The sequence below is a fragment of the Dermacentor albipictus genome, chromosome 5 (genome assembly GCF_038994185.2).
Source record: "Dermacentor albipictus isolate Rhodes 1998 colony chromosome 5, USDA_Dalb.pri_finalv2, whole genome shotgun sequence".
Classification (NCBI taxonomy): domain Eukaryota; kingdom Metazoa; phylum Arthropoda; class Arachnida; order Ixodida; family Ixodidae; genus Dermacentor; species Dermacentor albipictus.
The window spans coordinates 102,170,332-102,188,891 of NC_091825.1; positions in this window are offsets into that span (position 1 = coordinate 102,170,332).

Genomic DNA, 18,560 nt, shown 5'->3' on the forward strand with positions numbered 1-18,560 from the left:
GTGCATTTTTGTGAAATAAGATTTCTACGTGAAAGTCTGGATTTTTTTTTTTTTACGCCGTTGCAGGTCTCAAAAAAAAAAAAAACCTAGTAACGCACGAGTAAGAAACAGCGAAAAAGATAGGGAAAGGAGGCGCGAGAGAAGTTTTTAGGACGTGCTTTAGCACACACGGTATAACATTTAGAATACATTCTTCTTACATTTATGCCTTTTTCCGTAAAATAAATTTGCTCTCTCTCTCTCTCTCTCTCTCTGTATATATATATATATATATATATATATATATATATATATATATATATATATATATATATATATATATATATATATATATATATATATCTTTCTCTCTTTCTCTGGAGAATGAATAATAAATAGCTTCGCAAGCCTAATATAATGATAAGTGAAGTACTTTGAAACAAGTAAACCAGTTGTTTAGGCCTTTCGAACGCTTCTACAAGGCTAAAAATAAAAGTGCATTATAAACGTTTTGCATTTTTTGTAGAGGAGAGAGACAGAGAGAGAGAAAAAAAGAGCCTCACGTGTGAGGATGTCAAGTTTTACACGGGCCAGTAAAAACCCGTCACTTTTTAAGAATGGTCGTGCTCTTCAAAGTGATGCGTTACTTGCTCACGTGCAGGTGACGACCGATGTTATAACCCAATAACTAACTTAACCTGTGTAATAAACAAAATTACGTGGTTATATCGCGGCAAAATCATGTAATACAAACGTTTTAAGCAATGCCATCATACTTACACTGAGAAATATACCTTATTTCCGACAATACGAATGGATCACAGGAAAATTCAGCCTATAACTAGTGAATAACGGACAAAGAAAGAAAGTATCAGCCTTGAACCAACCTTTCCACGTGGTCACTCATCTACAAGTTCCTTTGTCGACACATTGCCTCCGGGTGGAGGCTTCACTTGCTCGCCCGCTGCTAATCTTATCTCAGTCATTTCGGAGCACTGTCGAAAGCTACTCCACGAAATAATTTTTTTTCCTTTTTTCTTGTATTTCAGGAGCGTCCACATGCATTCAACGTTTATATGTCTCTAAACAAGTGCCTTAATATTGAGTGGCCCCCACGTTCTCCAGGGCTCACACCAATACCCGCAGGTATTGATTCGGTCTACGGAAAAAGCTTTTTTAGAACCGCACGTGCCGGTATTTTTAGAGTGAGCCGTACGCTATAGCACTGCCGAAGCTGCTGCTGCCTCTGTTTCTTTCAAGGATCTACAATCGAATTGTCTCGCTGTGTTTGAATTTGGTGCACTCCGCTCTGATCTCACGCGAGTCGCATTGGTCGCTATTTCCAACGCGGACCGCGGTGCCGACCGATGGGTAAGAAGTGAACAAGAGAAAAGCAGCAGAGAATTGAGAGAACAAGTTAGGTTAACGTTAGACGAGTAAAGGTGTTCTTCCACCGGCGTGACTTAGCGTTCGACGAAATTACGCGGGAAAACTTCGTTCCGGTCGATGCGAATTGAAATATTGCGCGTTGCCTGTAATCTCATTACCGAGGAGACTACTATATTTGTACGCGATGCCAAACGCAGTTTCTTAAGCAAAGTACAAATTATGAACCATGTCTATGTGCTTGTGAAGTTCTCTTCTGTGACCTGTACTGCATGTGTTCTATTTTATTCTTTGAGATTTCTCATCTTGATCTGTCTTTCCTCTTTCCTCCCCTTTTTTCTTATCTTCCATTTAAATTTTTCCGTCGCCTCCTCCGCCGCGGGCTGTGTCTGTGACTGAAGACTATAGTCAATCATCTCATGTTCAACTGAATGCCATTTCAGCCACGTCATCTTTTCTGACATCCTGCCTCTACTTCCGATTCGGTGTTCGAGGAAGCATAGTCGCCTAACCATGAACAACGCAACAGAGGAATGTTTCCCTGTTTCGTTTGCTCTGCGCAGGCCAATGGAGCACACTGCGTCGCAAGGGTTCGGCCGTTTATTGATCGTTTGCCTCATCGCGAAGACAATCATCTGGCAAGACCACTGCTTTTCCCGTCTCCTGTCCGCCGCCTGTGTATAACGTATGCTCAACAATGTCGCGGAGTTGTCGAAGCGTTCGAGTCCTTCAGAAAGGTGTTCCGGATGGTTTGAAGAGAGATCCCTAGAGATGCAGAGGCATCGGTAACCTCGGCGAGCGCACGTGAAGTTGACAAAATGGGCGGGTATTTCGGGACTCAGCGACGCTAGTCTGGAAGTAGCGCAGCTTTTCTACGAAGCCTTAAGATGGCTGTGAAGCCTATTGAAATCGGTAGTTAGGCGTTCAGTAGAACCTAATTAAGAAGAACGTCACAAGGCTCAGCACACTCTTAATCTACTTCTACATAGGTTCCACTAAGTGGAACATGCTTGTAAAATCTGCCACTTGCGCAGCAGCTGCGGCATGTCCCGCAACTGCTTCTGAAAAGTAGTTGACTTAGTTCCACTTGCGAAGTGGCACCTACTTGAAACGAATATCTTTGAGCATAGGCTATTCCAGCTGCTTGCGGCTACTGTTGCGGCACATCAATCCTTTTTATTTATTCATTCTTTATTTGGAAAGTTGCCCTTCAGCATAATACAATTACACTTTCATAATTACAGATACGTTTCAGTAAGTGGATCGTCTTAATCTTGTTTCACATTGGTTGCAATAACTAAACTCTATTTGCGAAGATGTGGTACTTACGGAGTGGAACTTAGGTTGAACGAGGTAAAGAGTGTGCCAGGTGAGAGCAAGCACTAGGCCATCATCTCTATGTATAAGCGCTCCTTATTCCCTATGGCTATTATGCTATGAAGCTGATCAATTTTTAAACCAGCGTAAAGGAGTTCATGAGGTAACACTACCCTGCTACGTCTTCCATCGCCGCCTTACGCATTCAAGAGAGCTTGTTAACATTATTAACTCCGGGGAGCCCCACGCTAACTCGATTCTAAAAGACTCCCCGGGTTTCGGCTTCACTCCTTCCTCATCACTTTCCGAAATTTTTAGCCTACGCTCATAGTTCCCAGGAAGTTTCAGCTATCAGGACCCGCAGGTTTTACATACGAGCGGTTATTCAAAGCTGTTTCAGTGCCAATCACGTATCCATTTGAGACCATTTTTTTTCGCAGTAAAAAAAAAAGACATGCGTAGAAAACGTGGTGGTTTAAGATAATGAATATCTGGCAATATGCTGGGTTTCGCAGGCCTGGCTTTTAGTTCACTTCAGTAAGTGCCTAAGTAATAAATTACGCATTTTGTTTTCTTCATTTGTTTTTCTTTAGCACTTTGGTCTTTGCTTTGAATGTTGTATCGCGTAGCATCAAGTTATTGTGTGAATTTTTCTTTTTTCTTCTTTCCCATTTTATTCCCTTCCCCCTTCTCCCCAGCACAGGGTAGCCAGCTGATACACACAATGGCTAACCTTCATGTCTTCCCTCCCATTTTGCCTCTCTCTGTCTCATAGGAAATCCCCCGCTTCATGATGCGCAGTTAACGTCCTTTTCCAGGTGAAATTCACATCCTACCATAATCTTCTCAGCTTTTCTTATTCTGAAAGACAATGTCATTGGCCAGCACGCATGGCAACCGCGCGTTCCTGAGACATCGTTATTGCGGGGTCGAATCCTCTTGCACACTGCACAGCGGCGTGGCATCGGCTTCCTTTCAGGCATTCGACTAGTATTGCTCTTTGACAAGGCTATTCAAATCGCCGTCACTACTTCTTATTTATGCTCTCCTAAATATGCATTGGCGCATCCATATAGAGGGATTCTCAAGTCACAGCGGAAGCGGAGCTGTCTCATAGGTTATAGCAAGGAACTTATTCCCCCCATGTATATATATATATATATATATATATATATATATAGGGGTAGGAGGGGAAGGAGTTGCACGTGCAAGGGAGTGACAAAACACGCCATATGCGTTTACACTTCATCCATCAGCGCTCCCCACTCTGCCAAAAGCTTGGGGATATTTTATTCCGTCCGAGTTCAGCAAGGCATTCAATTTATTTCACGCTGCAGCCTCTCGACATGGTTTGCCAGCAAAGGGTGAAAGGACGTGTGACAATTCGAAAGGAAGTGAGGAAGGCGGTATGGAAGGGAAAGTAGGTGGGCCCTCTTCTCGCGTTTTCTGTGCAAGTTTGAAGTTTTCTTCTTTCTGTTCTTGCTCCTCCCTCTTTTCTTCGTTTTCTCTTACTCTCCTCCTCCGCTGTTCAGTTCGTCGTCGATGCTCTTGTCACGCTGAGGACATCCGTCCGTGCTCTTTGTGAAATGAGAAACGAGCTTTTCGAGGACCGCGTTGCGTCTTCTGGCGTGCTTGTCTTGAGTCGTCTGAATGTCAAGAGTGCCAGTACTTCGTAGCCATTCACTCAATATAATCGGGTTCGCTGGGCTTCACAATAACGGATGCCGTGATAAGAAGAATGAAACTGTTGCTCCCGACTTGCTCTCTTGCTTTCAGCACCATAAAATAACAGATTTATTTTTATCGTCTTGCCAGTGAAACGTTGACCAGATGTTTTCCTTCTACTCTCCGCATGCTTATTTGGCGTGTTTTAATTGGTCAGAAGCACGGTGCTTTTCTGCGGTGTTCTCAAAGCAAGGATTCAGGCGGACTAGATGCTTGAGAATACTAATTTTTAAGGCTTAAGTAATGCGCTAAATTGAAGTTGCTCCTCTCGTCGGTTCCATGAAAGCCATTCTTACTTGTCAGTGCTTTAAATAGGCGGTGTCTTATACTTTCCTGTAAAGTGTCGGGCGTTTAAAAGCCACGACAGTATTGCTTATATTCGTTGAACATTTACGTTGCCTGGCAGTAAGCGAAACATTAACGTATCAATAAGTAGGGACAGCCGTGATGAAGAGATAAAAAGCAGGATACGTGTTCACCATGAATTTGTTGGTCGTCATACATATAGAGCTCGTCATTTGTTGTTGTCCCCAAGCTTCCAAGCTTTAGATGTGCGAGTAACTCACTCAAGATAGCGAACGCTTCGCGATGGTTACTTGAAGACGAAGGAAGCCATATTTCTTGCTTCAGGCTTTCTTCCGTAGTCTATTCATCAGCGCTTTGCGGGGCATATTTAGTATAGTGCTTTCGGAAGCAGCGCCTCAGTGAGGAGCGGTAGTCCGCGGTACTATCAAGGCATCCTAGCCCCGTTGGTTACAAAACGCCATAGTTCGTAGCTCTTTGAGACGCACGTAATATTTGTCTATACAACCGCCAGAGATGTGATGGATAACTGCTATGTTCTCCATGGGACTAGGCAACGGAACAACCAATGCTACCTAAATGTCTTAGCTGCAACTTATGTATGTTGCAGAGCGCACAATCTCTTTAATCCAGCGAATAGCTTTTTTCAAGCATTCGGCTATTCTTTTACATTGACAATCATTGGAAACTGTTTCTGCCAAATTTTTTCTCTTCTTTTCTAACCTACCCTAACCTGCCCTAACGTTCCGTTTTATTTTGTCTTGTGACTGGCGCAGCATGGCCTTAGTTGCCTTTGTGCCACTAAACCCAAACTAACTAGCTAACTAACTCTTCTTCCCTCTGACCTCTGAGCAGAGTAGAAGGCTAGAGCAATAGTTATTGCCTCGTACCGATCTGTCTTCATTTTCTTTAGTACATTCTTTATCCCCCCCCCTCCCTGTCTCGCACCCACACACACGAAATCATACACGCACACATGCCGGATTCAAACATGGAGAAAGAGACAATGAAGCTAGATCCACTTGCTACGCCTGAGTGACCGTATTGTGATAGCGTTTTCACTATTATCACGACTGCGCTCCCTGCAGGATAATCTCTCACTACAAACAGCAATAAAACCCTTACGGGGACACATATCATGCGGAGTCTCTGGGACAGGCTTAGTTTTGATTACACCACCTCCTAGATCAGCCGAGTTTGCTATTGCACCATCTTTGGAAAAGGGCCAGAATGACACTGGTAACACTGTCCTCGGGGCCGCTAAACTTTACTAGGCGAGGTGCCGACTGACGGACAGACAAGATACTCGGGGATATAGGCAAGACAAGAGTCGATTTACTATGTTGCGCTAGTAGAGTGCAGCGTAGTTGCCTCTCGCACATCAGGCCAACTTTTCCTTCACATCTGCGCCCTCTCTTCTTGCGAAAGTCAAAGGTGGCTTCACCGCACCTAAAGGCTTTCTGCTGTGAAGCAGGCTGTTCAGGAGGGCAGCTTGAAATTATGGGTGGTCTGTCAAAAGGAAAATCAGGAGGTCCTGATTCTTTAGTGTTTTAGCATTGACGCTTACTATAGAAGAGGTTGGCACGTTTTCCAATGCACATTTAGGAGTAGCACACGCGTGATTCACTGGTTAAAAAACATTCTAATCGATTCGATGACAGCGGATCTCCTCTTCTGCAAGCCATCGCGAACAGATGGCCTAGATGCAAATAAAATTTAGGCCTCTTCCTTTGACAGGTGCATAACATGAAGTGGTACTTCTGCAAGACGCGTGTTTTATATCCTAAAGACGGACGGGTTTCGTTCGCTTTTTTTTACTATTGTACCTCAGTACGCCCGAGGCTCAATTCAAAGCGGCAGTTTTGCCGAGACGCCGATGTGTTGAAACGGAGTACGGCGTGACTGCTGCCAAGCCACTAGAGTTACAGGGCGCCTCTAGACGACTAGTGCAAGTTGGCAAGACGATTCGCGCAAGTTGGCAAGAGATCAATATTGAATTGTCTACTGCACATTCCCATCTTGTGTTCAAGATGTTAAACATTCATGAGTCACCGAGTCTAAATGAACACCAAACGGCAGCCTGCAGTCGAGCTTGTCCTATCGGGACAATCAGTAAAGGATTTAGAACGAATCATCAAAGAGTGTAAGGACAAAGCCTGGCGGCAATCTTGAATACATCCCCGTACAAATATTCTAATAAAAAGCTTAGAAAGAGAAGAATTAACTATACATAGACAGTCTCCATGAGCAGCGGGAAAGCACGTTTTTCTTGTACAACTGATCACAAGGAGCGCTTATTCTGATAAATTAATCTGACAGAGAATAAAAAAATTTGATGGCATTGCGACACGAGCACCGTCTGACGACGACAGGGGTGAAAAGTTAGTGCCTGCACTACTTCTCTTTGGGCAATGATTAAACTGCGCCACTTTGCTTGGTCGGTGTACATCCTGGCGCCGCACATTTTGTCCCCTCCCCTCAGTTTCTGGAGTGTTAGAAATCTGCACCCTAGCGCAAACACGTGTCCGCCTTCGAGACTGAGAGGAAGGCCGCGACTGCACGAATTTCTCTTAACCAGGAGCGACGACGTCTCCACCCTGAAATAGCTCTCTTCGCATTCGGAAACGTGCACTCGTAATGTGCGACAAAAGAGGAGCTCAAAATAGCTCGGCGACATCCGCGAACCTCACGAGCTGAGTGGGCGCTGTATAGTTGTTTGCGAAAGTGCGGCCAAACACCGCGCAACACGAAAAGCACTCAGCTAGCCGAATATACACGACGCGACAAGTTGTTTACCGTGACCGTTCTTGTAGAGCTATTGGAGATGTCATGTGTTTCAGTAGGCCTCTAACGTGCGAAAAAAAAAAAAAAACGGGATGGTTGCAGAAATGCATTTTGCCGTGACGCGAACACACGCCTGATGTCGCGCTTCGAACGGAGGACTGGATGGGCGAGGAGAAAACTGCGCGTAACCGTGGAAGGTGACACGGCGCTGGCGACGAGAGCGCAAGGGGTCCGTGAAAACCGGAACGGGGCTGTTTCTAGACGGGTGTATGCGCCGAGAATCCTAGCGAAATTTGTTCTTGCTCTCTGCTCGCATACAAAGCAGACGGCGGGTGCTGGGCGATCACTTTGAAAATTAACCTTTGCTCTCGACTGCACAGAACACTAGCGCTCCCGAGGCGCCCTTAACACGCTTTGTGACAAGTCGACAGAGCGTGGATCTCGGTCGAGCTTGGCGGGCGCCCCATTCGACAAGAAGCTTTGAAAGCCCGGATGGCGAGCTTTCCATTGCGACCCTCTCAAGCAAGTTGGGCTCGCAAGTTACATGGGTGAGACATTTCGTGGATACGCAGTCAGGATCGGCACAAATAAGCTGTAGAAAGCAAGGCGCATGAGAGACCAAAGGCGAGGAAGAAATAGAGGCAGAGAGAAAGTGAAAATGAAAGGAGGAAAAAGAAGTAGGCGTGTCGAAAGGAACGCAGAGGATTCCACTTCTCACTCCGTGTTATCCTGATCGCCTACAGAGCGGATATGTCTTGAGTTGACAGGTCGCACTGCACGTCAGACGCGCACGTTCGCATTGAGAGCTCGCTGCCTGTATCCGCGGCTGTCTGGTGTTAGAGAAGGTGGGCACTTTGTTTCCATGAAAGGACGTCTGCTCGAGACAAGCGAAGATGGGTGAAGCGTGGCGTGTTTCCGTCAGACGGAGCCGCAGATAAATGAGGGTTGCCAACGAGGACAACTTTCGCGCAAGCTTGTACTTTTCACGGACGACGCCAGCAGCTTAGATATTGTATGTTTAAAGCCAGAATTCTGTCTTCGTCATGCGTCTGCTGCGCACTGCTGATGTTTTTTTTTTTTTCCGACATCGCATGTACAATTCTAAATAGGAAGCCAACATTCTTTACGAAGAGGCGCCAGGTCTGGCGACGGAAGGTTGCGAATGGTTAGTAGATTCTTAATACATGCGACAGTTATCAAACAGGGTTATAGAACTCGTTAATATTTTTGCTAATTAACGGATTATTGGCAGTTAGACCAATGTTTGATCAGGCGAAAGCTCGGTCCGCACATACTGGGTTGAGTGAATCGAATGTGCTAACGTGAATTTTGCTGTTGCGGTCTCTGAAGTTGGCTGCACTGAGTAGTAAGTAATACGAAAGTGCTAAATACTAATTCTGCTGCTGTCGTACATTTTAATATGTTCATAATCGTGGTCCTTATTTCTCGAAAACAACCAACTAAACTAACACTTTTCAATTGAGTGTCAGACATGAACGTCAACCACAGCGAAAGTCAGAACAGAGGTTAATCATGTAATGTTCATTGTTTCTTCTATCAGCATTAAATGTACTATTTTCTGCGTAGCAGTATTTAAATTTAGTGAGTAATCTTTAAGCGTTATATCCGCGTGAGGTATCCATGCTGCGAAATAATCGGCCATCGTCGAGTAAACACAACTAATTTGTACGCATATGCGTTGGTATTACTGACACACGTTGGAAGGGCAGAAAAGTTGAAGTCTATAAGCTTGGATTAAAAGCTAATGCAGCGCTTCGCAAAGCAGAGCCCAGAACTGCTGTTTCTCCTTCTGCTTTTCGGCAGGTAGGTAGGATTGACTGGGAAAGAGGAAGACAGATGGAAAGCGTTTGCTTCGCAGATTGCTGCTGTTTTTTACTTATGGGTGAATAAGAAAATCCTACACTCAAACGTAGGCAAGCGTTGAACTTTGTACCGCCCTTGCGCATTCTCTGGCTCTGGATAGACATGTCTTCTGGGTAGCCAAAAAGTGGGACGGACGCTGTCTCTATTTTTCACCCGGTATTTTATTTTTATTTTTTTCTTTCTATTTTGACAGAGTCATGAACTGGAGTCGCGTCGAGGTCGATATCGTAGAGAAAGGAAGGCATAATTGCATGGTACAAAGCGAAAAGCTAATGTCACTAGTGCATAATACGAAAGCGTTACAAAGGCATAATTTTTCACACCATGCGAAGGTACGCCCATGCAAAGTAGTTTCCGTGCTGGCCAATATGGAAGCTTTATTTTGCATTCTTTTTGCGTCTAGCTGTGCATTTGCTATTATATTCAAAGGCAAGATGAAATAATAGAGGAGGAAAAGAAAGTGGATTGTCCAGCACGAACATTCCCATACAGGGCTAGGTTCCCGCCGATTGCGCGACGGCCAACTGAATCGGCCCAACTGCACCACGACTGGTACAGTTGTGGTGCAGTTGCCGGGATTCGATCACGCGACCTCGTGCTTAGCAGTCCAGCACCATAGCCACTAAACAACCACTGCGGGTATGAAATCATTTTACTGCAGTGAAAATTCAGACCTACCATGCGGAAATTTTGTGTAAGCGTAGCTAGTGAAGATAAGAAATAAAATAAAAGCTTTTGTTGATTCAGAACAGCTCAAGGACTGTGGTACACAAGCCCGGAAACAAGTGAGCCGATTTCTGCGCCTTGTCATCGGGCCGCCAACTGACAGGAACTGCATCCCCATTTCCTTTTTTTTTTCTCTAGTGTGTATCACTTTATCGCAACGAGTTTCTATTCAAGGAAAGCGGATACATATTGTTACCTGTCAGCAGGCTATGACGCCCCCCAGATTTCTCCGTTTGAAGATAGGGATTGGCAAGCTCAAAATGAGGCATTTTGTCACGTGTCTCATTTTGCCCCGCCTTTTGATAGGCCAGGAATTGTGCTCAGAGCGAGCAACTATTTTTGCTTACACTCACCTTCCATGTTTACTTCGTCGTCTCCTCTTATATCCTTTTATTTTTACCCAGCTCAACTAATGAACCAAATGCTTAACTTAGCCCTACATCATAGTGGATCCTCGCATCGCCGTTCCTGGTTTGTCAGTTAGCTTCACAGCTAGCAAAAAAGCAGATAACATCTTTGCCTCTCTTGTTTATATTGTAAATATGAGGCACCAATTTCTCGCGTATGGAGAGTTCTATTCCCAACTCATACCGGCTGGTTTTTGATTCATGAAGATTTACGTCACAACGGCAGCGGAAAAGAAAAACAATAATAAAGTAAGCGCGTCCAAGCCCAACCGCAGTGCCTATTTCCGCTGTCACGAGCCTATAGTATCAGACTGTGGTTTTGGTGCAGGTTGTTTTTTGCTTCTTCAAACGTGCGACCCCCGCAATCTTTGGTTTTCACCATGTGTGTTGTGCTGTGTTCGTTAGTGTGTGTGCATTTCTACGTGCACATTTACCTCTCCGCGCGCGCGTGTGGCGCGCTAACCCTTTCGCTACGTGCCCCGAAGTACTCTGCCGGCGTCCCGAGCCGCATGAATTATTCAAATGCGCTAGAGGCGAGATTCGCCGCCAGCATGGGAAAGACGAGCACGCCATCGAAGCCAGATCGAGATGCGGGATATATATCCCCGAGTCAGCGTTGTGCACCGCGTGCGCGTTGCTTCTCTATATAACGCGAGGTATGCGAGGAGCACGAATACCTGGAACCGTGCACCCGAAAAGACGAGAGGTGGAAGGGGAAGAAGCGCCAGGCAAAGGATTGCAACGTGACGCGGAAGTGTGGTAGTCGGCTTTCGCCCCGGTTTCCCGCACTAAGCCTTGGTGACGCTGTCTTCTTCGGGATTCCGGGAGGGGGCCGCACAGCTCCCTGTTTCCCATTAAAGCACATCGAACGCATGTATTTGCAGCGACGACAGTAGTGGTCAGCCAGTGTATGTGTAACAACCATCCGAAGGTGGCAGCGTAACGCCGCGAATCTCCTATTGTCGGCGTCCAACTCAAGAACGCTATACAATCCGCGCCCAAGAGAGGGAGAGGGATATAAGGAAGGCAGGGGTGTTAACCAGTCAAGAGTCTGGTTGGCTACCGTACTAAAAGACATGTTTTTTTGCCGCAATTGAACACTCACAAAAGAAAGACACATGACGCAGGAAGCCGCCCGCGTTGTCTTTATGTGTCTTCCGTTTGTAAGTGTTCGATTGCGGCAAAAAAACGTCTTTTAGTAAGCACCAACTAGGCCAACAAGCAGTTCTAGCTACCGTACGCTGGGGGAAGGGAGAAGGGCGAGAGAGAGAAGGAAGAGAGAGATGGTATGGAGACATGCTCATACAGTCATTGAATCTCCACCCAAAGAACCACACTTCTCCTATAATCTGTGCCCGAGGGCGCCGATATTAAAAGGAGTTCCCCTTCTTCGTGACGTCAAGAAAACGAGCGAAAGTAATTGGCTAGCGCATTTATACGGATTCTCTTCATTTTGGACAGCGATGTACTTACCCGTGAGTTTTGAGGGCTGCAGCAGAGGTATAGGAAAAGTGCTTGTTAAGCCGGGAAAACAGGAAAGTTAGAAACCACAAAGACATTCTTTTTCTCTGGTACGTCTTTTAGGGATACAAGGCCAACGACAACCGTAACGTGCGTGTCTGCTTAGTTGGGATATCGCTGTTGACCAAATGGCAGCGGTTCACTCAAGCTGCCTATCCGCCGGTGTGGCTCATGGACCATGACGTTTTATTTACGGTACACGACGTCGCGCGTTGGATCCGGACCACGGTGGCCGCATTTTCTATGGGCACGAAATGCAAAAAAACGCCGGTATACTTAGATTTAGGCACCCTTTAAAAAAAAACCCGGGTAGTCAAAATAATCGGGAGTTCCCCACTATGGTGTATCTCACCATCGGACCGTGGGTTTGGCCCCTAAAACTCCATAATTTGTGTTTGTTTATGCGTGTGTTTTCCCGCAGCCATGAGCGCAAGAAAAAAAGAGAAAAAGTTTGCAATGAAAACGTAAAGAAACTCGCACACGCGTGCAAAAGAAACACAGCCCTGCCCGTGCGGAAGAAAGCGAGTGTCACATCGCCCTAAAATATTCACGCCACCGCTCGCATTTGCGCGCGTCCCACGTAAATCCAAGCGTTATCCCTCGAAAGCGGTGTCGGCACACAGAAGGCAGGCGGACGGGGCTATATTTTTTCTGTTTCTTTCCCGCGGGCAATCCGTGTATGAATATTCAATCGTGGGGATTGCGGGAAGCGCTCCGCTCACTTCCTTCTCAGTCTCGGCGGGCGCTGTGGGCCCGCAGCTTCGCCGAAATCAAAGAAACACGAACTTCCACGCGCTAGCAGGCAAAATAAAAAATAAATAAAAAAACGCCGGAGCACGGTGTAAGTTAACGAGGCATCAGTACACAACAAGGCGCTGAATCGTTAAAACAGGTGCTCCCACGCACTCTTATGCAGCAGGTAATGCGCTACCGTATAACCGCGCGTTGCGCTGAGTGCGTGGCAAGTGCAACGTGGACTTCGCAGCTTCTGCAATCTCTTTCTCACCGCCATGATCGGGCGGGTGCATGTAGAGTGTCGAGGATGTGTCTCGGTTTTAGTATGAGGTCAATGACCTTAGGGTAATTCTCTCTTTTATTAAGTTCCCTACTGCCAAACACCCTCTTCGACCCCCACGCTTGTGGACGTTACGGCAGAGTTTCTTGGCTTTCATGTTTATACCTTCCACAAATCTCGGCAGGGCTAGCATGACAGTCAGTGCTCAGCGCCGTAGAAACGCGTGCTGTTTTCTTGAAGTTTCTATGTTCCTCTATTGGCCATGAAGGCGGGATATAGGTGGCAGCACTGTCGCCGCGTTGGTTTCGATGGTGGCCGGCGGCGTGCATTGAAAAGTACGCGGCGATGCTCCGCTGTGAGCGATTTGGGCCAATCGTTTGGTAATGAAACGTGCTGGCGCTATTGAAGTGATGATAAATGGCCTTTAAATGCCACATGTTTGCACGGAACGCACTGATCATTCCTGCTATGCATGAAAGGAGCGCACAATACATCTTCTGTTCCTGTACTTCTATGGTGCTTCTTGTTCGTGTTTGGCTTGCCTTCGGCCTGCTCTGTTTGCGCTGCTGTTCTGCAACTAAACTGTATGCTATTCTCGCACCGGCTATAAAAATTATTGTACTCCTGTACAGTGAAAGTAAAGTAGCTAGTTATTGTGATTCTATTTCAACGCTTGTAGGCTTAGTTAACTACTGTCTACTCCTTCTTTCCATTGTCTCTCAATTACAAGAGAGTTACTAAGTTCAGTTAAACAACGTGCGGCACTATGCGTGTCAGCGCAGTGGCAGGATTGCCGTCGGGCATCAGACGCGTTTTCTTCTTGGTTTTTTTTTTTTTGCAGTAATAGTAAAAATATTGCATTTTACCAGAAGGGTGATTTGCCATGATTACGTGCATGATAATGGTTCCCATAATTCTAAATTATTTTGAGAGCCAGCCTTAATGCATTGTTTTCTTTATTAGTGAAAAATAATGGGCCGCTACCTTCCGTCAAGGCAACACCACACTACAGCGCGCATTGTATTTGTCCCTAGCCACTCTGCTTTACGATGTCCTGTAACGATCCTCTTGTAAAGATCCTCTTGTAACGCTGTATTTCCGCTTCCCCTTTGTATGATATAATAAAAGTACCAAACCGCAAACATTCACATGCGAGGCAAAATTCTTTCTGTGTAGTGGGATATCCACATGCTAGAAGGTGCACCTCCGAACAGCTAAGGAGAATCGCGTAACCTTTGTAACCACAACCAAAACCAGTCATGCAATTATGCACCTAACATCAATTCTAGCCCAGGACATCATGTGAGAGCTAAAGATTTTCTTTCCTGAGTGATCTCACGACGCCTCGTTGATGTATCATGGTATCACAAAGATTGCGGAATGACCAACACATCGCCACAAGAAATCACTAAAGCGGTGCGTTTAGATATCGCAGTGACCACTTTATTTGTTAAAAACTACGCTCTTTTGGTGTGTCTGTAGCATGCTGGAATTTCAATGTGACCATCTAATTTGAATCATTGTGACGAATGGAGGGCGCGAAGATCACACATAGCGCGCTCGACACCTGCAGTCACTGATTATCTTACAATGCAAACCCAAATGAATCTCTAAATCATCAAGAGAATCCGTACCATGATTTAAGACTGCCCTACAACCGCGGAAAAAAACAGGCTTGAAAACATATGTGCGCTGTACGCGCACATGTAAACAAGCAGCGGATGGCAGACGACGCGACGTGCCATCCACACTGTCGTTGTTCAGCCAGTGTCCGCCAGGCGGCTCCACTTGATCTCACAGCGAGTGTGACCAGGTTAGTGTGTGTCCGTTGCGTTAATGTTTGTTGCCCTAAAGCAACAGTGTCAGTTCCATCTGACGGGGCTGTGAGAACAAAGCACAGCCTATTCTTACAGTAAGGGTATTCGTTAAGAATTTCGAGTGGCATGTGATAATGAGGGACCAAATCCAGGGGGCGCACACCCTCCGTATAGTCGAACATAGATCGCAAAATCTGGTTGCCTCGAAAATAACGAACCTGTTCCGCCCATTTCGTAAATGACAAGTACTGTTTGTAGTACCATTGTTTGGACTTGTGCACATTTGCGGCCCGTTTCGGATCATATCACTCATTCGCTAATGAATTTTCTTTTACAATATTCTATCTTCCATAAGAGAAACATTCGAGTCTGTCTTCTTTAATATATCGACCTTTATGTAGTGCACGACCTCATAAGAGAGTAAAAAAATGGGGGAATGGAAACGTTATTGCTCTATGCAAATGAATCGGAAACATTGTCCTCACTCGGCTACGAGTGCACAGCGGCGAATTTCTTAGCTGGATGTACTGTGAAAGTTGTTAAAGGAGGCAGCACACGTGCCGGGATATGCCGTAATATTGCTAAGCGCTTCTCCGATTTGTTGAGCGCGAGGGCTTTTGAAACGGGAAGAAATCAGTAAGTACTAGAACGTAGGAATATCAACTTGATAACACTTAGCTCTCACGCGCATGCCGGAAGCCATAAGCTTTCGGTATGATAACTTAGATACTGTGAAAACGACGAACTACGTGTATGTGTGCGTGCGTGTGTGTATGCGGTGTGTGCGTGTGCGTGTGTGTGTGTGTGTGTGTGTGCATGTGTGTGCGTGTGTGTGTGTGTGTTTGTGTGTGTGTTTGTGTGTTTGTGTGTGTGTGTTTGTGTGTGTGTGTTTGTGTGTGTGTTTGTGTGTGTGCGTGCGTGTGTGTGTGTGTTATTTGTACTTTGTCTCGAAACCTTTACAGCCTCCATACAGCACTGCAAGAGAATGCTTTCTTCGATACTACAATAAAGCTAGCTGTCACTAAGCGCATAATCGGTAAACGTTGTTTCAGGTTGTAATAAATGTTTAAAAATGATAATTAAGTATAGTGAAAGTTGATGATTTTTCAGTGTTCACGGGTCTGCGATGGCGCAAACAGCAAGCCTCCGCTATGCGGATTACGCATAGCGGAGGCTTGCTGAGGAGGCCCTCAAACATTTCTCAACAGCCCACAACTATTGACACGTTTAGCATTCCTTGGGAACTCACCGCGATTTCTTGCTAAGTTCTTGACCGTTCTTGTGAGCCAATCCCGAATAGTATCTGCATCGTACTGCCAAAAATTACCACCTCCCAATTCCCAGGGGCTTTCTTGGATGGCATCCGGCGTTGGTTCTTCATAAATTTTTTTACGAATGAGTGGTTCTGACAGAGAGCTGTACTTCACGTGGGGTCGTAAACTTCACTTGCAATTTGTGGTTTTCCTCCAAGTTATTTTATTGTCATTCTTTTGTTACCGCTTTGCTCGAACCCATTTTCAAACGCCGTATAAATTTTGTATTATTTTATGTATTGTCCCTTTTCTGTGCACTCTTTACTCCTTACTGAAAAACTCTCGCCTAAAGAGTGAGAGTGAAAGAGGCAACAACAAACGCGGGCGCATATCGCCACTCGCGTCGAAGCTTGGTTTAAGGGCCACCTGTGCCTAAAACGGCGCGGCGTCGCAGCTGTGTCCTTGTGGGTGAATGACGTAGCGCGTGACGTAATATGCGCCTGATAAGGTGACCAAGGGGAATTTTCCGTACCATTTCGCTGCACCGTTTCTGTGGGAAGGCCACGCGTACGTGATCCGTACGCCTGAAGAGCAGCTTATCTAGAGGAGCGACCGCAAGAGCAGTGGTGGGAGCGAGACCGTCGACGTGGCACGTAAATGACGAGTACGAGCCCACCACGGATATCGCAACGCATAGTATGCGGCGCAAAGAGATGTCGACGCCACGATGGCACGGTGCCGGTACCTGACGGCGCCTACGCAAGGTTCCAAAGAGACTTTCTCGATCACTACATATCTCAATTACATATCGCGTAATTACTAAATAGGCAGTAAGAGCTTTACCAAATTTCTGTCCTTACATGCTCATCATGGTAATTGTATAGCAGCTCAGCTTATCTAAGTCTGCCACTTCAATGAACAATTCTTGTGCAAACCCAGTAAAATTAGTGCCTCTTACTATGTTTGCAAAGTAAAAAAGAAATATTGATCCGCCATTGTTTATATAGATAAGCTGTACTGAATTTTTCATTTAGCGCTTAATACGAGCCCCTGAGATGTTATCTTCCTCATGCTAAAAAAGTAATAACAAACCATTTGTTTTATCTTGTTTCGGCGGTAATGTTCTCGCAGTTGCGTTGCCAAAATAGTCAATGCCTATTTGCAAATATAAGTGTGCGATGCTCTCGCAGTTTTGCTAACCTAAATAAAAGAACGTGCAACTTGGACTAGGCAATGGTAAATGGATTATCTCTTACGGATTCACTCGCTGTAATGCATCCCAGTAAAAATGTAGCAAATGCACACCAAAAGAAAGGGTGCATCTAATATACCAGGATTATGAGTACTAGAGAAAAAAATGGTGAGCTTATCCCGTGCAGGTTGCACCACTTGACCACTAAAGTATCGTTAGTGGCTCGTTGCTTCAACGCTTCCTTCGCTCCTGACGTGGAAATAGCCCCTTTACAAAACGGGTTGCAGCGGCGCTTCGACACCTTTAGAAGCCTGTCTACCGAACATCGTTCAGTGTGTCCCAATGGCTGAGTCTCCCGTAAAATAGCTACAAGAATAGTGTTTTCCTGCTTTCTTTTCCCTAAAGAATGTTTTTATTGTAATAGCGGTTTAATAGACTCTTCACGCGAATTTGCGCCGTTGGCGTCGGCGTCGCCGTGAGATTCGGCACAAAGTCGAAGTGCCGTAAGATAGTCCCCGCGCGGCGTATGTTGCGGGTTCGAAGGAATGACGACAGAAAGGCTGGCATGATGCGTGCCGTCGTACCTCTCGCCCAATGCTGGAGCTTACGGGATCAAGTGCGCGCAAGTGTGAGTGTGGGGAGCACATGATGTGAGGAAACGCTATCACTATAATACACTATCACTATCACTATAATTCACTAATACACTATATACACTCTCACTAATACACTATGTATTATGCAAGGAATAATGCTATGAAGATTTTATTACATGAAAATTTTTCTTCTGCACTTGTATTCATGTAGTTCCCACCGGGGGAGAGCGCCAGTTAGGAGATGCACATAATAGGTGACACCACATAACAAGCTGTGTAGTGCCGTACTGTTGTTTCGTTCCTATGCGTTTCTTTTCCTCCTTTTTGTGCGTGTGTCGTAAGTGTGGGAAAAAGTCCCTGGCACTTTCTTTGAGGTACCGAAATGCTTCAACTGTTGCATATGTCTGTCAGTCATAAATATTACACAATCAAGTTACTTCTTCGAGAAATGTAGCTTTACGAGCCGTAAATATAATAGCAGTTGGAAAAAAGAGAAAAAAAACCATGGGGTTTGCTGAGAAGGAGCATTGGAAGATAAAACGGTCCTTCTTTAGGTCGCAGCACGCAACGCTTATTTCTCGTCCGCCCTATGATAATGTAGTACCGTAAAATGACTGCATAAAGTGTGTCCCTTCTCGCCACTTATTTTTCAAAT